General features: G+C 44.7%; 1 pseudogene; it reads right to left on the reverse strand.

Moving 5' to 3' along the window:
- LOC136057468 (A-kinase anchor protein 13-like) overlaps positions 1-24,351 on the reverse strand; it is a 39,279-nt pseudogene extending 14,928 nt beyond the window's left edge.
- Between the last annotated feature and the right edge of the window lie 273 nt (positions 24,352-24,624).

A 24,624-nucleotide genomic window follows, 5' to 3' on the forward strand; every position in this document is an offset into this window, starting at 1 on the left:
ACTTTGGTTCATTTCAATAGGGAATTAAATTAAAATGGAGGTGGTGGTTTTGAAAACTCTACCATGTTTTGCTCTATGCCCAGCAGACCTTTGATCTCATCTCCTCCTGCCCACACTCTCAAATCTGTCATGAATATTGCAGCCCCTTAAACGTAGTGAAGCTTACTAACAGCTGCTTCACATATATTATTTTCACAGTCTCACCCTAGGATGGAATAACACCTTATTTTCAAATCCCACAAAACCCTGCCTGCTCTCAGAAGCTCACAGTGGGCTGCTGAGATGGACAAGACTTGTACATAAGAGGGTGCTCATTGTGTGCTATGGTCTCTGTGTAATCAACCTGCCTGGGTTAAAATATCCCACTGCCATGTGGGTGCCTTTGTGCATCTTCCAGGATGCTACACTTGGCTGACCTGGCAGCAATCGCTAGCAGGACTTCTGTGCAATTCAGCTCTTTCTGTGTAGAGCCCACATGGAACTGGAATAACGGATTATCAACTTTCAAAATATTCCAAGGGATGAAAGGATACAAGGTTTAGCCAGTCTGAACTGTGTCTACAAGTCCAAACAGACCTAGCTAGGTACCAGACTTTCTGTAGAAGGTCGGTGTGCCTTGACATTTAGGAGACTGCACTGTAGGAAAATGAAGTTGTTTAGCAGGAGGCAGTTGGCTCTACTGTATAACACACACCAAGGGACCCTCACGCAGAAAAGCAAAAGAAAAGAAAAGGTTGAAGCCTTACCAGTGAGGCAAAGACATATTTCTGGTCCTTCTCCTGAAGGAATATTAGAATGTCAGAGAGGAGCACAGCCTGGACTTCTACAACAAGAAAAAACACCGGTGCTGTATTATCATGCAGCACACTCCTAAGCAGATTCATCTTTTAATATCGCTGGACACAGGGGAGCACGAGGGCTGGTCTGGGACTAGCCTGCAGTGCTGCTCAACTCCTGGTCAGCTGCTGGAAGGGCTGTGCAATGCAGAGCTGCCTTGAGAACCTCCCTGGGAGGGAGGGCTGCTCTCCAGCCATGAGTTGTCCACAGGTAGGAGATGGCATAGCAGCCAAAGCTGGAGACACTGAACAGAATTGTTTTCTCAAGCAATCAATATTTTAGCCTGTGAGCAAAGTATCAGCACAGAAAGTTTGGGGTTTTATGTCTTGCTCAATGAGTAGTTTGGGGAGTGTAAATTATTGTGCAACAACAACCTTTGTCAGCTGCAGTTTCTTTCCAGGAAATAGTGAGTGACTTCAGGAGCCACCACTAACTCTGCCAGCAGACAAATAAAACCCCTGCTAACTCCAAGGGGAGCTGACAGAGCCCAGCATCAGATGCAGGACATTTCCTTCACGGGGGAAGGAAGCATAGCACTGAGCAAACAGAGGATTTTAAATCAGAATACAAACATTTCCCAAAGTACATGTACAGCCTTCCAAGTCTCCTAACTGACATAGCATAAAGCTGCACAGCAACTACCCAGTATAAAACCCCACCCATATCCCTCAGTACAAAGGGTTTCTGTATTATGTACTTGGGAAATCTGGTGACAGACAGGAAGCAAACCAAAAAGTGAAATCATCCCATGGCAATTCCTTCCATTCTGCTTTAGGAAGACAGGATCTGGATCAAAGAACTACCAAATTTTCATCAAAGCTGAAAAATGAACTCAAAGCCCTAGGAGGATTGCAGAAGTCAGCATTTGACTCCATTCTTTATCACCATAATTTCTGTGCACTCTGCAAGAGGGGAACTGGTGAAAATTCACAAGAAAAGTCCTTCTCAAATTTCTCTCTGCTCCACCTGAAGTACCATGAAATAGCCAAAGGATCAGAACCAGCTGCTTGCCCACCGGCTCTGAAGTGTTTTTTGCACTAGAGAAGTAGGCATTTCTGTGCATTTTTATGACTTAGAAACACAAATGCAACCTGTACTTACCACAGTACTTCACAACAGCAACATAACTTGCTTCATCCACCTTATGAAGCCGTCAGTAATCATGGGAGCTTGGAAAACATACATAAACCACCTGTTTCCAAAATGTCAAAATAAATAAGGTCCAATTTGAAACTGCTGTCAAAGGCTCTCAGAGTAGAAGAATAGGAACTGGAGACAGCAGTGTGAGGAGAAATCCCGTGCCCAGAGAGGGAAGCCTTAGCCTTTAGCCATCCAGCTGCATTCTTGAGTGAAACAGACAAATCTCGGATGAGCTTCCGATGTCGCAAATCCTCTCCTGCAAACATGTGGCCACTCTTCATCCTCATGATGGACTAGCTGTCCGTCCCATTGTAAATATCATAGAGGCGTATTCTCTTTTCGTAATTACTGATTTCGCTGTTGACTGTGGCAATCACGTCTTTATCAAGGATTAATGACATAGTCAAGTCTTCATATCACACTTCAGTTTATATGAACAGAGAGAGAAAGATTTCCATTTCAATTTATCCTCGTGGAAATCCCTATATTACCACCCTTCCTCTATTCTTCCTTCCTCCCTCCATCCCATCCTTCCCATCCTTCCTTCCTTCCTTCCTCCCTCCATCCCATCCTTCCTTCCTTCCTTCCTCCCTCCATCCCATCCTTCCTTCCTTCCTTCCTCCCTCCATCCCATCCTTCCTTCCTTCCTTCCTCCCTCCATCCCATCCTTCCTTCCTTCCTCCCTCCATCCCATCCTTCCTTCCTTCCTCCCTCCATCCCATCCTTCCTTCCTTCCTTCCTCCCTCCATCCCATCCTTCCTTCCTTCCTTCCTCCCTCCATCCCATCCTTCCTTCCTTCCTTCCTCCCTCCATCCCATCCTTCCTTCCTTCCTTCCTCCCTCCATCCCATCCTTCCTTCCTTCCTTCCTCCCTCCATCCCATCCTTCCTTCCTTCCTTCCTCCCTCCATCCCATCCTTCCTTCCTTCCTTCCTCCCTCCATCCCATCCTTCCTTCCTTCCTTCCTCCCTCCATCCCATCCTTCCTTCCTTCCTTCCTCCCTCCATCCCATCCTTCCTTCCTTCCTTCCTCCCTCCATCCCATCCTTCCTTCCTTCCTTCCTCCCTCCATCCCATCCTTCCTTCCTTCCTCCCTCCATCCCATCCTTCCTTCCTTCCTCCCTCCATCCCATCCTTCCTTCCTTCCTCCCTCCATCCCATCCTTCCTTCCTTCCTCCCTCCATCCCATCCTTCCTTCCTTCCTCCCTCCATCCCATCCTTCCTTCCTTCCTTCCTCCCTCCATCCCATCCTTCCTTCCTTCCTCCCTCCATCCCATCCTTCCTCCCTCCCTCCCTCCCTCCCTCCCTCCCTCCCTCCCTCCCTTCCCTCCCTCCCTCCCTCCCTTCCCTCCCTCCCTCCCTCCCTCCCTCCCTCCCTCCCTCCCTCCCTCCCTCCCTCCCTCCCTCCCTCCCTCCCTCCCTTCCTTCCTTCCTTCCTTCCTTCCTTCCTTCCTTCCTTCCTTCCTTCCTTCCTTCCTTCCTTCCTTCCTTCCTTCCTTCCTTCCTTCCTTCCTTCCTTCCTTCCTTCCTTCCTTCCTTCCTTCCTTCCTTCCTCCCTTCCTCCCTTCCTCCCTTCCTCCCTTCCTCCCTTCCTCCCAAATTCCTTCCTTCCAAATTCCTTCCTTCCAAATTCCTTACGAATTCCTTCCTTCCGAATTCCTTCCAAATTCCTTCCTTCCTTCCTTCTGAATTCCTTCCTTCCGAATTCCTTCCAAATTTTTTTCTTCCGAATTCCTTCCTTCCAAATTCCTTCCTTTTTTCTGAATTCCTTCCTTCCTTCTGAATTCCTCCCTCCCTCCTTCCCTCCCTCCCTCCCTCCCTCCCTTCCTTTCTCTTCTCCTTCTCAGATTCCTGCACTTTTACTTTTTAATATTAACCCCAGGCATGTTGTATCTCTCCCTCCTAAGGAGGGCTTCACAAAAATCTTCACTCACAGTTTTGAGGCTGGCAGCTGTTCCAGTATACTTGAAGACAGTACATATGAAATGAGCAATCTAATCACACAGGTTAGCCATTAGAAAATAAGGAAGTAAGCTGGAAGACTCTGGAGTCTAAGCACACTGGCTCTGTAATTGGCTAGAGACTACATCAACTAAATCAAGGCATCTGATCAACCAACACAAAACAGAGATGAAATGTGGTTATCCCATTGCACCAGTGTGAGTCATCCAATACTTAGAAAATCTACTTCAGTCGATAAAGATCCTGGAAATGCACAATGGATGAGCTTAGAAAAGAACTTGTCCTTACCTTTTGTGTTCTGCAGTATCCTCTGTAACAGGACTGGGTACTTGGTGATTCTCTGTGTTACCAGCAAGATGTATTCAGAAATCCCAAGATGTCTTACCAAGGAGCTACTCATTTTTTCCTGGGAAACAAATATGAAAAGTTTTAAAATGCTCACTGGATGGAGCACAGAAAGGAAATATTCTTCTTCCCCATTGGCTCTTGCTCATCCACCGGGTCCTACCTTGACAAAAGCCTGGAAACGCTTGTCCTTGGCGTACAGGTCCTTGAAGTAATTCACTGCCTCATTGTGATGCCCACAGAATTCGCCATATGTCTTCATTCTCTCAGCGTTCTCACTGGAGAACTGCAAGACAAGAGATGTAAAGACCCAACTTCCACTGAGCTCTTGGTGCAATGTCCCAGCACTGCCTGTCAGTCTCTCTGAAGAGTTTTATGAAAACATATCAGTAAAAAAGCTATCTAAGCCAAGAAATTAGATCTCTAGGAAGTCATGAGCGGAGCCTGTGGCTTCACTGCATTCACACTAAGCACAGAATCTGGGACTGCACCTGAACAGGATTTAAAAGAGAGCAAGTTGGAAAAAAGGAGAATTGGAGAAAACACAGATAGAGCAAGCTCTTGTATATTTCTTTAACTTAAATATCTTGAAGTAACACACTTCACACATTTCATTGCCAGCTACTGCCTTCCCTCCTGGCTACGGGTCAAATCATGTGGTGCCTGTTAGCAAATGCTCCTCTCTTCCACAATGCAAACCAAACAAATTTTCATCATTACACCTCCCTCCAAAAGAGCAAAAAGTACTTAAAAACAGAGGTAGAGTTTTGTCTGCATGTAAAGGTGCCATCGGGTATAGCTGTCTAACAAGAATGAACAGGAGGGAGGAGAAGCGAGAACTCAGGAGCACTTGGCTTCCAGCTACACTTTCCTAAGTGCAGTCATTATCCACGGCTTACCTGATTTATCAGGATGTCACCTATCCTCTTGATAACAAAGTTCTTTTCACTTTCGTCTGCCGATGACTCCTTCTTCCTTTCCAGAATCCTCTGGAAGAACTGACCGTGTATGTGCAGCAAGTTCTCCAGGCAGGGAAAGATCTTGTCCACAACTTGCTGATCATACTGCAGCTCCTGTAACATCCCTGCGCTGTACACGTTGCTCATTATCTTCAGGGTGTGGATATGATGCATTTCTGTCTGCATGAGCTCTGTATAGGATTAAGACAACATCATGGCAGAGAATCTGAGTGTACAGTACAATGAAAAACTCTCATTAGGAAGCTCTTCCAAGCAAGCTCATTGGGCTTCTCGAAGTGGCTTCAGAAAATTCCACATCAGGTGTTTAAAATGTCAATCAATAGCTTTGCTTTTGGCAGAAATCTGGGGCAGAGAAGTCACAATAAAAAGCCACAGGTATTGCTGCTGAGGTGTGAACCATGAGCACTGTTACCTTCTTCCTACATTTCACCATCAGCCTCATCATTGTTCATTTCTATCATGCAGGAGATGGCTTTTGAATCAGGGAGGAGAGGACTTGTTAGCAAGCTGCTGTGCTATACCTGAGTTCAAACATCAGCAGCAGACAAAAGAAAAGAGGTTGTTTTTTTTTTAAGGCTTCCAGGGAAGTTCCAGACAAAGCTTTCATAAAACACATTATGTTTCTAAGAATTTCAAGAATGACACTTTGGCTCCTGAGGTCTTACAGTTAATCTTCCCGTTCACTGACATAAGGTTTCTGAAACATATGCACGTGTATATATCAAGAGTGAAAAATCAGCATCCATGCATGTCTCACCATAAATGACATCTTGCCGTGTGACAACATCCTTGTTTTGCTGCTGTAGGAACAGGCTGTCCACTGCTTGGCTCCAGGACTCTACCTCCAGCTGCTTGGAATCCAGCTCCAGGTCTCCCACGAGCTGTCCTTCATTCATGTTTGCACCTTCACAAAGCAACATAAATGTGAACCGCAGGTACAACTGAACACTACAGGTATTACATCCATCAATGCAATATCTCTTTGCAAATGGCAAATTTTTTCTGTCCCCACAACAAAAAAGCCTCATATCAGCATAAAAAGGTACATTCCATATGTGGCTGTATGAACAGGCCAAAGGAACACAGCAAAAGTGGAAATGTTTGCCCTCAAGCTCCGTTCCAAGCAACTCAGCTGTAACTGAAACCTCCTAAATGTTTTCCCACAGTTCAACAAGAAATTACTGTGTTGTGTCTTTTTTTTTTTTTTCAGGCTATCACTCTAACATTATATTAAATGGACTTCGATTGTCCATTCAACATGAGTTTTTCTTTTTAAATGTCAAACTGGATTTTCTCTTTCTGGAAAGCAGCATGGAAACCTTCCTGCTGCTGTTAAGCGCCCTGGGATGTCTTACCTTCATCAACTAATGACTCAGTGGATTACTTCACTCGACTAATTTTCTGTATAGAGTCCATGGACTGTGACAGAAATTTCCAAGTGTGTACTAAACTGTCATCATTCCCAACACTGAAGAAGAACAGAAGACAGGATATTGTTTACAACATCACAAACCAGACCTACAGCTCTAAATGACAGCGCTTCTTTACAGAATCACACCTCAGGTTTTATGGTTTGGGTAACTCCTTTTCATTGCTTTCTATTTTACACTGTCACTTCCCACCCTCATTGTTATTGGAGCAAGCCATGAAAAAATGTAATAAAAAAGGCTACACAATAGTCTGTGCCACTTGCTCAGAGCAAGATACAAAAAAGCAGACTGAAATAAGTTTCACCACGAATAGCCAAGGCATGCCAATTGTCCAGAATGCCCCAGTCCATGCTACTGCCCTGTTTGCATTATTAGCCAGTGTGCAGCTAGGATAGGAACCACACGTTTTATTTGCTTCTGTGACCTTTTGTAGTTAATTACACATAGCACATTCCCAAAACATTGAGAAGGCAGCAGCACTGTGCATCTGCCCTGACATTACGGACACAAAAATTTATACTGTGCCTGGGCTACAAAAGTATGTGATGGCACAGTTCCAACCCCAAGGCCTGTTGGCTTCCTGTAGCCCAGAGCATCTCTGTGAAGTGGTCCTTAATATCACCATACCTCTGAACTCACACCACGACTATACCTGACCCAGACCATCTGAATTTGCAGAAGACAGCTGACAGTGTCATATATAATATGGGCCCTTCTGGTTTTGTGATCCTTTTTCGTACTTTCAATGCAGATCCCACAACACAAGCTGATTTTTAATGAGATCTGAATTTCTCCACGCTCCCAGCAGATCATCCCCATGTACTCACAGGCAGAACCCTTAGCCTGAAATGTTCTGTACTGAGACACTTTCTGAAAGTGCTGTAGGCTGCTGAGATCTCCTGTTATTGAGTAGTGAGGTGGCGGTGTTCTCATCGGGAGCAAGGTTCTTAGGTTGTGACCCTGGAAGAGAAGCTCCAGAGAAAAGTCAGCTTGTACAACTGTGTTCTAAGCTGCAGTGATGGCAGTCTTAAAGAAAGCAGGCTCTGACATTTTCTTCCTTTTTGCTCTAGAGTTGCACTAGGAGCTGCAGCTGCTAGACACACTTAACTGCAGGGAAGCCTGAGCTTTCTGCCTCCCCCCAGGCATTCCTGTGGCACTGTTAAAGCAGGATTTGGACAAAGCAAAGTCTCCGTGCTTTGACCAAGACAATCTGGAATTTGTCTCAGACAGTAAATGTGAGTGCTGGATGCTCAAATACTTTTAAACAGAATTTAGACATCACACACAGTATTAATACAGCATCAGCGATCACATCTACCTGTGAAACTCTGTCCTCCTTAGGCCCAACATGCTTAAGCTTAATTTATTTCTGCTGGGCAGTAAGAAAGCCAATAAGGACTTGTTAACAGTGATCTTTTCTGTGATTGCTTTGATGTCCAGCAGTGCTCCTAAGCAGAAAAGCAGAGACTGAGCTCTTCCCACTATTGTTTCAGGCAGAAAAGAACACTGACCTTTTTGCTGAAATTACTGCACTATACCTAAAAGAATTGGCTGGAATCTGCAAGTCCAGAAACATACAATCGAGAAGCCAAATTTAACATTATTCAAAAATTAATCACACATAGCCATCTACTGTGTTGGTTTGCATTACTCTGTGCAAGGAGATCCTGTGGCTATATCCATCCTCCAGCCTCTGGTCAGATCTTTTGATAGGTTTTTCCATCTGTACATACTACAGGGCCACACTAAACCTTTTCTCATGCTATCATATATCTGTGACTAATCCTTTCATCTTAACTCTATATTTTCCTTTCTTCAGATGTATTTCTAGTTCCTGGAGCAATTCCTCTGAATTTGATGACAAAAACCACAGTGGGTATGATTGTATCATAGAGCGTGGCACTATATGGTTGTTGTGGTTTTGTGGTTTTGATGCCGGTATTCCACATCAGAGCATTTAAGGAGTTAATGCTGTGGGAGCAGCAGAGGGGCGGAGCTCCGCACCGGATGCCAGGCAGTGCTCTGCCTGGGCGCGTTCCTCTGGGCTGCCGTGGAGGTTCAGCACGTGTGCTTCCCCTGCATTTTCCTCCTTAACATAAGCTCACAGCTTTCGGTTTGGAAATGTTATATCTCTCTCAATTGTTCAATTTTATTATATTTAGATTAGACCTGAGGAAGCATTTCTTTTCTGAAAGAGTGGTCAGGCACTGGAATGGCCTGCCTAGGGAGGTGGTTGAGGCACCATCCCTAGCGCTGTTCAAGAAGCGTTTAGATGAGGTGCTAAAGGACTTAATTTAGTAGTAGGGTAGAGATAGTGATAGGAGGATGGTTGGACTAGATGATCTTATAGGTCCTTTCCAACCTTATGAACTTATGAACTTAGTAAAGTTATCGTTCCTTCTCAGATCGTGCTGTTGTCTTCTTGTAGACCCATCTCTTCCCGCTGTTTCCCCCCTTCCCCCCCGGAGCGCGGCTCTGCTCGGGCGGCCGTGCGGCCACTGATGCAGTTTCTTTTTCTCTCCTCTCTCCCTTCTTGGTTTTCCCTTGGGTCACTGTCACGGATAACACCGTGACAATTATTGGTGGAGAATGCGGGCAGTGCAGTATTGGTACTCCATTGTAAATCTGGTGCTAAGTGGACTAAGGTTTTTCATGTAACTTATAGCATGCTGGCGTCTTTTTAAGCTCCTCATGTTCAGCACCGGAGTAATGTATGTATACAGCTACTTCAGTGTGCTGAGGGGGTTACACACGTCCTGCCTAGACACCCTGGCTAACATGACAGATTATGTGGCATTTGGAATGGTTTCCAGTTACTCTTTTCAGGTCTTTACCTATTTTCAAGATGTCAACCTGACAACTGTGTTATCAATTTTTCTGAATGCTCCCTTGGCAATTTATATCATGTGGAGGAAGCCTTCCTCAAAACCATAGAGTGTTGAATGGCAGGGAAGGTGGAAAAAATTAGGAAAGAAATTAGAAGCGTGGGGACCCCCGGTGTTATGCAATTTTGATCTTGAGCACCTGTGGGATCCTGAGAAATTCAGTGAGTGTTTAGGTAAGGAGTCATGTGACTCAGGACGATCTGAGAAGGAATGTATTGTTTGGGGTCTGGCTTGTGCTTATCGAGCTATAATTGATATTCTGGAGAGAAATGGTTTCCAAACCAAGGTCCAAAGCAAAAATGAAAACCTCGAAGTTAGACCTGACCAATCACAGGAAGCACCGGTATCAGTGTCGGTTGCCCCTGTGGAAGGCCAGAAATGGACACGGCCGTCCTCGCGCCTAGAACGGAAAGAAGAAGAAGCAGAGAAAGAAAAGGAAGATCCAGGCGAGGGGCCCTCCTCAGCAGCAGCAGCAGCACCACCACCACCACCTAGAAAGGCCACTAAGAAAAGTGAGAGACATGGAGAAGTCAGTGATGATGATGGAGTCACTGTTACCACTACTCGTCAGCCCCTAAAGATGACTGAAATCCAAGGTTCAAGAAAGGAGTTTGTACGGCGCTCGGGTGAATCTATTGTCACCTGGTTGCTGTGGTGTTGGGACAGCGGTGCCAGCAGCGTGTCCCTAGATGGCAGCGAAGCCCGCCAACTGGCAAGCATTGCTCGAGACCCAGCTATCGACAGAGGAATTGGCAGATGTCTGAATGGAGTCGCTACCCTCTGGGAACGAGTACTAGTGGCTGTAAAGGATAGATATCCTTACAAAGATGATCTGGAGCCTAAGGTGGAAAGATGGAACACCGTGGAGAAAGGCATCCAATTTTTGAGAGAAACAGCAGTAGTAGAGATGCTGTATGATCCCAATTTTGTCCCTAACAATCCACACCAGGACCGTGATCCTGATAGAGTAAGGTGTACACCTGATGTATATCACAAGCTCTCAAAAACAGCACCAGAGAGGTACGCAAGTACACTGGTAGCAATGTTCCATAGATTCGAGGGTCAAGACAGAAGACTCCCAGTTTAAGAATTGACTATTACACTCCAAAACTTTGAACAACAGTTTCCACCATCACGTGCTTCCATTGCAGCTATAGTAACAGAAGAAGTAGGTGAGATAAAGAAGACACAGGAAACTATACTGGAGGAACTGTCATTACTGATGAATAGGGATGAACCTGTGTCAGTATTGGAAACACCTGATGAAGACGAGCATGACCCAAAGAATCTGATGAAGCAATTGATCAAACTGTTGAAAGTCTCGGCCACCAACGGCAACCGCCTCTCTGCTCGAGCAAATGACGGCAGTAACATCATGTCACGTGTGGCCATGTGGAGCTTCTTACGAGAAAATGGAGAGGACATGAGGAAGTGGCATAAAAAACCCACTCCCGCACTGTGAGCACGGGTGAGAGAACTACAGCAGAGATCAGCCACCAACGAAATTGCTCCCGTCACTGCAGGTAACCAATAGAGGGGCCCTGCCCTCATCCAGGCGAGGGAAAGGGATAATAGAATGTATTGGAGTGTGTGGATTAGATGGCCTGGCACATTAGAGCCACAAAGATATAAGGCACTGGTGGACACTGGTGCACAGTGCACTCTAATGCCCTTGAGTTATAAAGGGACAGAATTGATTCATATTTCTGGAGTGACTGGGGGTTCTCAGGAACTGTCTGTGTTGGAGGCAGAAATAAGCCTCACCGGTAAAACCTGGCAGAAGCATCCCATAGTGACTGGACAGGGGGCTCCATGCATACTCGGTATTGACTATCTCAGAAGGGGACATTTCAAGGATCCCAAGGGGTACCGATGGGCTTTTGGAATAGCTGCTGTAGATGCAGACAACATTCAGCAGCTGTCTATTTTACCAGGCCTGTCAGAAGATCCGTCTGTTGTGGGTGTACTGAAAGTGAAAGAGCAGCAGGTACCTATCGCTACAAAAACAGTGCACAGACGGCAGTACCGCACCAACAGGGATTCCTTGCTCCCCATTCATAACTTGATCCGTCAGCTAGAGAGCCAGGGAGTGATCAGCAAAACTCACTCACCTTTTAACAGCCCCATATGGCCAGTGCGTAAAGCCAGTGGAGAATGGAGGCTGACGGTAGATTACCGTGGCCTGAATGAAGTCACACCCCCACTGAGTGCTGCTGTGCCAGATATGTTGGAGCTGCAATATGAACTGGAGTCAAAAGCAGCCAAGTGGTATGCCACTATTGACATTGCCAATGCATTCTTTTCTATTCCTTTGGCCACAGAGTGCAGACCACAGTTTGCTTTCACCTGGAGGGGCGTTCAGTACACCTGGAACCGTTTGCCCCAGGGGTGGAAACACAGCCCAACCATCTGCCATGGGCTGATTCAAACCACACTGGAACAGGGTGGGGCACCTGAGCACCTCCAGTATATTGATGACATTGTTGTGTGGGGTGATACAGCAGAGGAAGTTTTTAAAAAAGGAGAGCGAATAATCCAAATTCTTCTGGGTGCTGGTTTTGCTATTAAACGGAACAAAATGAAGGGACCTGCCCAAGAAATTCAGTTCCTGGGAGTAAAATGGCAAGATGGACGTCGTCACATTCCAGGAGATGTGATTGACAAAATCACCAGTATGTCACCACCCACTAGCAAGAAAGAGACACAGTCTTTTCTGGGTGTAGTAGGTTTTTGGAGGATGCACATCCCAAACTACAGCCTCATAGTAAGCCCCCTCTATCAAGTGACTCGAAAAAAGAATAATTTTGCATGGAGTCCTGAACAGCAGCAGGCCTTTGAGCAAATCAAGCAGGAGATAGCCCGTGCTGTGGCCCTGGGGCCAGTACGGTTGGGACAGGATGTGAAAAACATCCTCTACACTGCTGCTGGAGAGAAAGGTCCCACTTGGAGTCTGTGGCAAAGAGCCTCTGGGGAGACCCGAGGCCAACCCCTTGGATTTTGGAGCAGAGCGTACAGGGGTTCAGAGGAGTGCTACACTCCAACTGAGAAGGAGATTTTGGCAGCATACAAGGGGGTTCGGGCTGCCTCTGAAGTAATTGGTACTGAGACACAGCTCCTCCTGGCACCTCGACTGCCAGTGCTGAATTGGATGTTCAAAGGAAAGGTTCCCCCCACCCATCATGCTACCGATGCCACCTGGAGTAAGTGGATTGCACTGATTACACAGCGAGCTCGGATGGGGAACCTCAGTCATCCAGGAATCCTGGAGGTGATCATGGACTGGCCTGAAGGCAAGAAATTTGGAACATCCCCATCAGAGGAGATAAACGAACGAACTACGAACTACCAGAGAATGAAAAGACATATGCCCTCTTCACTGATGGATTGTGTCGTATCGTTGGGAAGCATCGCAGATGGAAGGCTGCTGTGTGGAGCCCCACACGACGAGTTGCAGAGGCCACCGAAGGAGAAGGAGAGTCAAGCCAATTTGCGGAGGTAAAGGCTGTCCAGCTGGCCTTAGATGTGGCTGAACGGGAGAGGTGGCCCATGCTATATCTTTATACTGACTCTTGGATGGTGGCAAATGCTTTATGGGGGTGGTTGCAGCAGTGGGAACAGGACAACTGGCAACGGAAGGGTAAACCTATTTGGGCTGCTGAACTGTGGAAAGACATTGCTGCCCGAACAAAAAGGTTGGGTGTAAAGGTGTGTCATGTAGATGCTCATGTGCCCAAGAATTGAGCTACTGAAGAGCAGAAAAATAACCATCAGGTAGATTGAGCTGCCAAAATTGAGGTGTCTCAGATCGATTTGGACTGGCAGAACAAAGGAGAGCTATTTTTAGCTCGGTGGGCCCATGAGATCTCAGGCCATCAAGGAAGGGATGCAACCTATAAGTGGGCTAGAGACCGAGGGGTGGACTTAACTATGGATGCTGTTGCACAGGTTATCCATGACTGTGACACATGTGCCATAATTAAACAGGCCAAGAGGATGAAACCCCTCTGGCAGGAAGGGCGATGGGAGAAGTATAAATATGGGGAGGCGTGGCAGGTTGATTTTATCACCTTGCCACGAACTCGCGATGGTAAGCGTTACGTGCTCACCACGGTGGAGGCGACCACTGGGTGGCTTGAGACATACGCAGTACCCCATGCTACCGCCCGAAACACCATCTTAGGGCTCAAGAAACAAGTCCTATGGCGACATGGCACTCCAGAGAGAATTGAGTCCGATAATGGGACTCATTTCAAAAATTCTCTTGTGGATATCTGGGCCAAAGAACACGGCATTGAATGGATTTACCATATCCCCTACCATGCACCAGCTGCTGGTAAGATCGAGCGCTACAACGGGTTGTTAAAAACCACGTTGAGAGCAATGGGTGGCGGGACATTCAAGCACTGGGAGAAGCATCTAGCAGAAGCCACCTGGTTGGTCAACACTAGGGGATCAGTCAACCGAGAGGGTCCTACACAGTCCGGCTCCCTACAGACCATAGAGGGAGATAAAGGTCCCTGTGGTACATGTGAGGAGCATGTTGGGAAAAGCGGTGTGGGTCCTTCCAGCCTCTGGAAAGGGCAAACCCCTCCGTGGAACCGTTTTTGCGCAGGGACCTGGGTGCACCTGGTGGGTAATGGATAAAAATGGGGACGTCCAGTGTGTCCCACAAGGGAATTTGATATTGGGTGAATGCAGTCTGTAATTATGTGTGTATGTATGTATATATATATGTGTTTCTATGTAACTTATTACTGTTTTGGTTATGTATAGATGTGTGTTAAGCATGATGTGATGATGTGGAATAAGGGGTGGAATGTTGTGGTTTTGTGGTGTTGATGCCGGTATTCCACATCAGAGCATCATGCAGCAGTGAAGGAGTTAATGCTGTGGGAGCAGCAGAGGGGCGGAGCTCCGCACCGGATGCCAGGCAGTGCTCTGCCTGGGCGTGTTCCTCTGGGCTGCCATGGAGGTTCAGCATGTGTGCTTCCCCTACATTTTCCTCCTTAACGTAAGCTCACAGCTTTTGGTTTGGAAATTTTATCTCTCTCTCAATTGTTCAATTTTATTAGATTTAGTAAAGTTATCGTTCCTTCTCAGATCGTGCTGTTGTCTTCTTGTAGACCCATCTCTTTCCGCTGTTTCCCCCCTTCCCCTCCGGAGCGCGGCTCTGCTCAGGTGGCCTCGCAGCCACTGACGCAGTTTCTTTTTCTCTCCTCTCTCCCTTCTCGGTTTTCCTTTGGGTCACTGTCACGGATAACACCGTGACAATGGTGATCCACAAGCTGTCACTAACTGAACTTATCTAATTACGATGCTCCAAAAGTCATGTGAGCTATTTCATTCCAGTTCTTTGTCACCTGTCCCTTTGGGTAGCTCTGCAGTGCAGCATACACCTCAGGGCAGCCATATAAACTTTGTCAGCATTGCTCCTACTCAGAATTTAACTTCCTAATTTTACTACCTCAAAGCATAAGACTAAACCATCTGTGCAGCTTTAGCACCACTTCTAAAGTCCCAAATAGTGTTTACCGTGCAGGCAGGATGCACTCACCCCTGCTCTATCTGCTTAATCACTCATATTAATCAGTCACAATGGGAACAGCAGACAGAGACCATCACCAAAAGGGAGAAGGAAACTTTACCTTTGTTTCTCATGGTCACTGTGGGTAGAGAAGAGGTATCATGTGCCTGCAGCATTCCTTTCTGTGGCTGGAAGAAAAAGGAAATCCACTATAACTCTCTCCCATGGGGCTGTGCCACGCAACTACAAAGCCATGTCCCTACTGAATCCTCTCAGAACAGATCAGGTCTCCAACATCTATAGCATATAATGGAGCCACCCTCAGCAACTACTGTTGTTGCTGTACATGAAATGGGCAAAATAAACAGTAAAATTAAAACAGTAAAATGGAAAGAGAAAGGGCTGACTACTCAAGGGAACAACTGAAATCATAGAGGAAGTTTCTTTAGATCATAATGGTGTGAGCAGTAACTGGCTCCAAGAGACATGCTGCAGAAGAGGCTCCTCACATTTGGAACGAGCACAGATTCTGCATACCCCTCATATAAACAGCATACATATTTAATACATTTCATCATGCATTATATATGCACATGATGCTGCATAAAAGGATGTCGTATTCAAAAATGAGAGATCCTGCATTTATGGGTGCTGGGTACACCTGAAGTTTTGCCAATGAGAAACTTTCTTTGATCGTATGCGTTGATCACATTACACCTGCACAGGAAGGATGGTGTTTGCTCTGGGAGAATCTAGTTTCAGATTTTGGATACCCTCACATTTTCTTTATGCACCACTTCCTCCCAGGGTCTGCTGCTGTCCTTGCTCCTCATTGCAGACTGCCCTGAGATGGTACACATCTGCAGACTGATTCGTTTACATTTCTTTCTTACAATGCAGTAACGTAGATCGTTAACACTAACCTTCATTTGCACCTTTGCACAGGAAGCAAAGCTCTCCTTACAGCCCTTGTGAACAATTGCATTGCAGTCTGTCAGAAGGAAACAGATGAGAGTTATTCCTCTGAAAGAAAAGGGGGGAAAGCAGAAGCAGGAGACAAACAGAAACCAATGGCAGTGGCACCATCTCTGCAAAAACAAAGACTGCTCTTACCAAGGCCAGGACATTGGGGTCCAAAAAGCAGGAAAAGGACAGGGAAACCAATTTACCTAAATTCAGATATATCACAGCCTAGATCTGCAGTACAGGATCTGAGTTCTGTACTATAGTAATAACAGAAAAAGCAACAGAAGCTTCTGCCAGCTGGCAGCAGCTGCAGGGCAGGGCTTGAAAAATACACTGAAGGCTGAAACCATGACATTCACCAATGCACTGAGCACTGTGCTTTCAACCTATAGTTTCTATAAATCCATGAAAACGTGCTGACACAGCCCATGAATTGCGTTTTAAGTGTACATCACACTGCAAGTGTACAGCTCTGAATTATTTCTAAAAGAGATATGAAATGAAAGGAAAAAATATCCAGGCTCAGACTTACAAAATACTCTCACATTCCTAGGATTTCTTAAACTTAGGCCTACTTAATAAAAGCCAGTTATTCTTCTGACACTTGCTAAAGGTAAGAGTAAGGCTTAGGGTGTTGCTGTTCTAGTCAATGTCCCACCACTTCCTGTGCATATGACAGACAGAAAAACACATGCTCTTGCGAAAACCCACAAGCAGTATCACTGCTCAGATGAAACAAAGAAGAGGGACAGAACTCACTTCTGGTGTCTGACACTAAAATCAAACAAAAAGAGACAGGGAGACAATTCAGAACCCTATATTCAAACTCAAGCCTTGAGAACCTGATGTCAACACCTTACAATATCTCATTTAGGAGTAAAGCATTTTGCAGTTAACATGGCATGCTTCTGATCAAAGATCTGGACTTTATTCCTCCAACTAACTTAACCCTTGAGCAGGCAGGAAATTCCTCCAGCTCCTCACTATCAGTGATATTAAAAATTTAAACCCAGAAAGCCTCTCTGCTGCATCAGTAATCATAAAAAATAAAAAAGAATACACTGACCTATTAAAAAAAAAAGTTATTTCCCTTTCCCATCCATTTCAGGGCACAATAAGTCTTTCAGAATTGGCTGTTCAGGAAGAGGGGGTGCCACTGAAAGGTTCAGATGCTGACTTGCAATTAGTTAATCCTTTGAGAATCATTAAGAAAAAGTCATCTACTGGTGAGAAAGCAGTGATAATAGTGGTACAGCACTGTCACTTCTGCTGAAAAAAATTGGTCCACATAATGTCAGCCTCTGCTGCTGGTTATCTGCTATTTTCAAGGTATCGAGGAGTTTATTTTAGGATGTGGTGTGACAATAGACCACACTTAGATGTACAAAGTAACAGCCATTTTTCTGGTCAATGCAGAAAAAGTGCAGTAATTTTCTATTTGAACTTGGAAAACAATGAAATAATATCTCTACTAAAACATGTGCTGCTACACAGTGTTGTTAGATTATTTTAACTCACCAGGATATAAAAGATAAATTGTGATATATCTTCTAAGTGACTTAAAGTAGAGTTAAAAAGGTAGAGTGAGGACAAGGAAAAGATGCATCTGAAAGCCTGTAATTGATGCTGCTTTCCATCTCCCATCAAGATGACACACAGCATTGCTCATGCAAACAAGCTTGATGAAATCTCTTCCCTTTCAGGAAACTTCAAATTGCCTCTGGAGACACAGCTAGCTGCTCCTTCCCCTTCCCACTTAAGTTGGCTCATGCACAATCAGCATGAACAAAGAGAGGCAGAGCCTCCTGCTGCAGCCTGGGTGCAATGCTGGTAAACACTCTGCCTCATCTCTAGGCTGGCAGAGACAATATAGAAACTAATAGTGAAAAACTGACAATCTTGAGCTTCAGTGAGAACACATGGTGGGTCACCAAATAACCCAGTCACATTCTGGTTGTGACCACATAAATGCCACTGACCCGATCAGTTATGGACACGAGAAGCCATCTGATGAGAAATAAGGAAAACATGACCAAGCTCATAGAAACCCCTTTTGCTGTACTGCCTGCACTGTCTTCCATGTACTTCACATGTCACTTGATGGTGGATGCATCACATCAAAATGGAGAAAAAGGCTAGCATTTCTTTTTTGTATTATGCTTCCACTGAGGACTTGCTGAAGCAGTGTTTCAGCTGATGGGACATCCACTGGAAATAATAGCCCTGAACCAAGGTAGCATTCTCTGTCCAGCATCAGTTTTAACCAAGCACCTAAGTCCCAACCCACACCACACAGCTGAAATAACCCAAGTCCACCCAAGACTGATACATCTTGCTAAGCAGAGGATGCTGCCGTGTCCAAGCAGGAGCTAGGCAGGAGGCTGCAGGACAACTCTGTGTGGCTGTGATTCACTTCTGCACAGCTTCCATAAGTCATAACCACATGAATCACCACCTCCAGAGACTCCTTCCTGCCCCACATCACCATTGCTTAAATGTGAGAACAGTACAGCACCAGGTTCATGCTTCCCAATTCAAATTCAATGCACAATAAAAGTAGAGAGGAAGACAAAACTTACTTGCACAGTAGCACAAATCCTTATGGAAAGGTTCCATACAGTGGTGACACATGGCTTGGGCTACAACGAAGGTTGCAGTGGTGTCCATTTAATGTCTTCTTGTCTTTCTCCTTTTCCTTGGAATCTTTGTCCTTCTCTTTAGTCTTCTCTTTATCTTTCTCCTTCTTCTGCCACAAGAAAAAGAATGAATGCCTCGTTACTGTTCAGAGGTCTATTCTCTAGTCACAAATTCTTCAGTGTTTGCCTTCAGCACTATGATGATATCCATTGGTGCGCACTGTAACAATGGCCATGTGTCTACACAGCCTACCCTAAAAAAAAAACCCCAACACCTAGGGCCCCATGGAAATAGATTTACATACTACCAATTTGCAGAGCTCTCTGCACGGGTATCTCACCAAAGGAGACGAAACTGAGCCTGCTCTGAAGGCAGCTGTGTTTGTCCACCTTTGCCTTCTTACATTTGCTTGGGTTAATGACTTACTTTCTTCCTTCCTTTTCCCTCTTACTAGCAGGGACAGCTTTTTTCAACACCCTCAAGTAATCCCAAACGAATGAAGCCAATGAGCTTTCACAAACTCTTAAAATATGGCATCACAGAAAGACTGAGGAGCAATAACAACACCAGAAAAAAACTATCTTGTCTTCAGGAAGCCGCAGTTCCACCCTGTAACTGCTCAACAGTCTCTGAAAAGATGTTAAGCACAGACAGCTTCTCTGATTTTCAGTAGATTTTGCCTATCTTTCTACCTCTACCTGAGACAGAAGCTTGCCAACTACTCAAAGTGTGAGGAATGTCCCCTGAAGCATACATTTTGTGGATTTAGAGGTCTCCCAAACACAGCCTACCATCTAATTTTTATAGGAATCTCCACAGAAGAACTCAACATTTGAATTATAGTGACTTCTTGTCTTTCTATATACAAAATGCTATTCATCTCCAAATCCATACTTCAACTACTAGTGAAGATTTCATGACATCTCTAAGAGAAGGTGAACCTGAACCTGGCAAAGGCTTTTGTGAACTTAACTCCGCATTTTGTTACTGCTATGCCACATGCCCTTTGCTAAATATTTCACAAGAGGAACCTAAACACTGGAGAGCTGCAGAGCTCTCTGTGTGAGCAACTGCCAAGAAGAAGTTAAAAGGAGTATCGAACTCTGCTGCTGTCAGGAGTGAAACTTTTGTGCCTCCAATGACACGCTTAAATAATTAGTAACCCAGCCTAAATGCTGCCCTCTCCCAACACACTCCAGGCAAAACGCCAGCATCAGAGCTTCTTCCTGCAAAGCCTTACAGACACAAGTGCTATTTACTGACCCCAGGTGCAACTGAAGGGGAAAACCTGAACGGAAGAATATGCTTTGCAGACATCTCTGCCTCCTTGAGCCGTCATTATCCCACTATCATCCCACATTGTTCTTCAGTGACTGACCTGCCCACCTCCCACCAAGCTCAGCCTCATTCAAGAACTAAGGAGCAGCTAAGTTCTTGGTGATGGCACCAGGACTGCCAGAGCTGTTCTCTACTGTCAGGACATGTGAAGCTCCACGACAGAGGAGCAAGCAGTGTTCCAGGCAGATCTTAAAAGTGCAGCTCCAGCACTTTTAAAAGGCAGAGCTATTGGTCAAACAAAACTCTGTGATGTTTGGGATGTATAAAAAGTAAAAGTGAACACATCTCTGTGTTGCAGTGTCATACTTCAGTACAGAGTGCCACTGAAGGCTCCCTACACTTGCACTCTTCCTGCTCTATAGGTCCTCTCAAGTGCTCAGTCCCTCCTATATACCAAAGTGCTTGTACAACACTGCCCATGAACCACACAACTTGAGGAGAAATTACTCATGCTACTTTTATGTCATCATTTACCAGAAACTCTCTGCCAAAAGGAAGAAAAATGAGTTTTTCTAACTGATAGGGACACGGAGTGTTACAGACTTTAAGAGCATCAGGCAGTGTGTGCTGCTGATTGCAAGAGATTCACTGACTAATCCCCACATAACATTTAGTGCAGGGTAAATACCCACAAATGTGCACCAGTATCTTCACTACAGTTAATAATCCAGACATCTTTTGTTAAAGAACTTCCCCAAAACTCATTTTCAAGAAGAGCCACTGCCATTACTATTCTCCAAAGTGCTTTATTTCATGGTTAATCTTAGAAAAGTATGCATTTCTGAAGCCAGGTTTGGAGAATAGCAAAACCTAGTTGGAAAGAACTTGCATTCTCCCTCTCCCTGCTGACAGCCCAGACAGCAGCAGAAACCAACCCTTCCTGTCTAACTTCCTATTTCAAGGTTTGCTGTTTTTCTTTTTAAATCTTGAATGTTTTAATCAGCCCTAAAAGTTCGAGAACTCAACGATCCCAAGAATTTTTACACTGAAATAATTAAATGTACCACTGAAGTCCTGAAACGTGTGCAGCACAAACACCAAAAGCAGAAGAGAATTTGAGATTTGGATATCATGGCTTTCTCATCAGCCAAAACACCAGAACTGCCACATACTGCAGTTTTTTCGTGTATGAGTGATGGCTGGGATTAATTCTAGCTTGACTGACAGTTTCAAACACAACCATGAACACAGTGAACTCAAATGGATGACACCTATTTAAGAGCAGGATGATGGACTAGATGTTTGTGATCTTTTCCAATCTTAATGATTCCACGATTCCAACAAAGACAGAGCAAATAGCTGTCATATTTTTCTTTTACTTGTAAATATCCAAGCAGAAGAAAACAAAACCACCAAACATATATTCATTTTCAGGGGATGTCCTAAGGGAAAAGTAGCCTGCTTTTGTGAAGCATGCAGCATTAATGTAATTATTTCTATAACCAGTTCTGTACCCAGGAAATTTGTCTGTGCTGAGAAGGTGCTTAACCTTCAGCAAACTCAGCCCTCCTCCTCCAGAAATTGGGGAAATAATAAGCAATGGTCATCTCTCAGGGTCATGGTCTGAGCAACTGAGCAGTGCATAGGAACTCCGTGGCAAAGGTAGGAAAAAAGGGGAAACACGATGTAAACCTTTGGCAGCTGGTCCCTTCTTACAGCTCCTGTCTTCATTTTATTAAATGCCTCTCAGGCACTGCAAAATTAGACCCATTGATCACTGCAAAACCATAACTCATGCTAGAGCACAATCTATTCTCTAAAATGGAAAACAAGTCAGAGGGGAAAACGAGACCAAAACACAGCAGAGGAAACCTTGCCTTGGATGCATTTTAATTTGGGGCTGCTAAAATTTCCCACGTTACTCTTCCCTAGGACCACACAAAAAACCCTCCCCTCGCAAAAGGAAAAATACAGTCAGGTGAATACATAAATACCACAGTAAGGAAATGCATGGAAATACATAATTAATCATTGCTGTCTATAGGTTTTTTTGTGGCTACAAAAATTACAAAGCACTTACTTTGCTCTTCTTGCTGCTGGACATCTTATTCTTGATGTAGCTGAAGGTACGACAGACTTTTGTTCCACCTTTACCAGAGGGGACACTGCTGCCCTCTTCAGATATGCTAAAATCAAAAAAAGGAAGAGGTAGGGTTTTATATTTAGTTTTTCTCCCAAAGCATATATTAAGAGGAAAGGCAAGTTTTTAAAGGATAAATGCATTTGTTATTCTACAGGGTCACAGGTTGCTTTATGGCATTACATACATGAAGAGAGTAAAGGGAAAATGCCAATCAAGTCGTTCATCACACAGAGTTTCAAGAAAGCCTATTTCTTTTTTTAGCAATCTCCATCCTCAAAGCATGCCACAGCACCCTCTTCTGCTTCAATGGCCAAATAACGAGCAACCTGCTCCCAACATCCGCCTGCTTACAGGAAAAGTTTGTTCCTTAGTGCACATGAAATCAGTCCTGGTATTTAATTGTCAGTGTGCAGCCCATTTCAGGTATGGGGCAGGCGGAAGGGATGGACATCTTTTACTGGGAGGTCTTCCAGAGCAAGATACACAAAGCACCCTGTGAAAAGGCTCTCTGTAACAGAAGCCACACTGTAAAGCCTCCCCTGGGAGATGAGAATATTGTCAGAAAACAATAAAGTGCAATGGTTATTTATATTAATTTACACATTTTGTGGGCATCAGATTTTTTTCTGCCTGCCTTTACATGTACCAGCTTATGGTTTCTTCTTTTTCTACAGAAGAATAATAAACTACACCCATCGCAGAGATTATCTCTGTACAGTTTGCAAGGATGGAAAGGAACATTAAAAAAAACATGGTCATTACAGAAATACAGACAGACTTGACAAAGGGAGGAACAACTACTATTTCTAGCATAAAATGCAACTCAGGGTAAACTCACCAGGTTAAATAACAGTCTGTCTGATTGATGAAGTAATCTATGAGTAAAGCCTTGTGAGAGCTAAGACCTAAACCAAACAATTTTCACCCTGTATCATCTAAGATATGCAAGGGGGCTGATTAACACACTTGGGATTTTGCTAGGAAATCTGGTATTCCACATGGGAGCACACCACTGGCAACCCAACAGAAGAGACAGGAAACCCCAAAATACTGTACCTCTGAACCAAGGAACTCGCAGCACCACCGAATGCCTGAGTAGCTGGAAAAGAGAGGAGAGATGGGAGGCAACATGTTAGGCTGCAATCTTAGCTCACTGGATTTAAAAACATAGTTCATATGTTTGGACAGTTAAAGAGAAGAGGGAAATATTTATCAGAAGTGAGTGTTTAGAACAGATTTCATGTGCTCAGAATGAAGTCTGTTCCCCTTAACCCCAAGTGATCTCAGATCAGAAGCTGAGGTGAAAGACTGCTTAGTATTATTAGCATTCTGCAGCTATTAAGCAAATGATGTGTACCTGCTAACTTGGCTAATAAATCAAGGTATCTGAAACAGAACTGCCAAGCTGATCACAATAGGTATGAAAGCAAATCATTCCACCACAATACATTTATTGGCACATCACTAGTTGTGCAACACATCTGGGTTTCAGGTGCAAAACTCTTCTGCATGATAAAATTACTGTTCACTGTCCCTTCAAAATCCTGAAACGCTTCATAAAGACTAAGGGAAGCAAGGGAAGCCTTATTCCATTTTCCTCGATGCATTGCCAGGGTAGAGCTCAGCCCCAGAACACTGCTGGACAAAGGTTGACTTGCAACACGTGGCTGAAGCTTTGCCACTGACATGATATGATCTCAGGTAGCTGATATCATTTACCAGAAGCATCTAAAAATACTGAAAAACAGTGAAGAACTGATCCAGAGGAGTGAAGAGTCACTCTGCAGTAACTGGGGCTGTTGTCAGGACTCCAAAATCCCCCACCTCACTGCAAGGACCATTTGCAGTCACATCTGAAGTGCAAGAAGTGTGTCTGATCACCTTACTGGGCTTCTGTATACGTACTGTAAGAAAAACCACACTTCAAATTCCGTTAAACATTAAAGCTACTGGTGCATGCAAGAAAGGCATTTCACATAAGAGACAAAGATGGTCCTTAATCCAAAAGTGCATTAGGGAAAACTGTGCATACACTATTATGCTTCATGACTCTAAAGCACACATTTTCCTCATTGCTGACTGTATCAGCACTGGCTGAGACAGAAATATCACTTCTTTATTTCAATGAACTAAAACACCAGCATAATCCCTGCCTGAGAGGATCTCACCTGCAAAATCTTCTAACTAATGAGCTATTGAAAAAAATCTGAGTAATACCATAACGCATTGTCACGGTGTTGTCCGTGACAGTGACCCAAGGGAAAACCGAGTAGGGAGAGGGGAGAGAAAAAGAAACTGCGTCAGTGGCCGCGCGGCCGCCCGAGCAGAGCCGCGCTCCGGGGGGGAGGGGGAAACAGCGGGAAGAGATGGGTCTACAAGAAAACAACGGCACGATTTGAGAAGGAACGGTAACTTTACTAAATCTAATAAAATTGAACAATTGAGAGAGATATAACAATTTCCAAACCAAAAGCTATGAGCTTACGCTAAGGAGGACCTG

This window comes from Cyrtonyx montezumae, unplaced genomic scaffold (assembly GCF_038088225.1).
Source record: "Cyrtonyx montezumae isolate F1298 unplaced genomic scaffold, pur_monq_1.0 scaffold_67, whole genome shotgun sequence".
In the NCBI taxonomy this organism is placed as follows: Eukaryota; Metazoa; Chordata; class Aves; order Galliformes; family Odontophoridae; genus Cyrtonyx; species Cyrtonyx montezumae.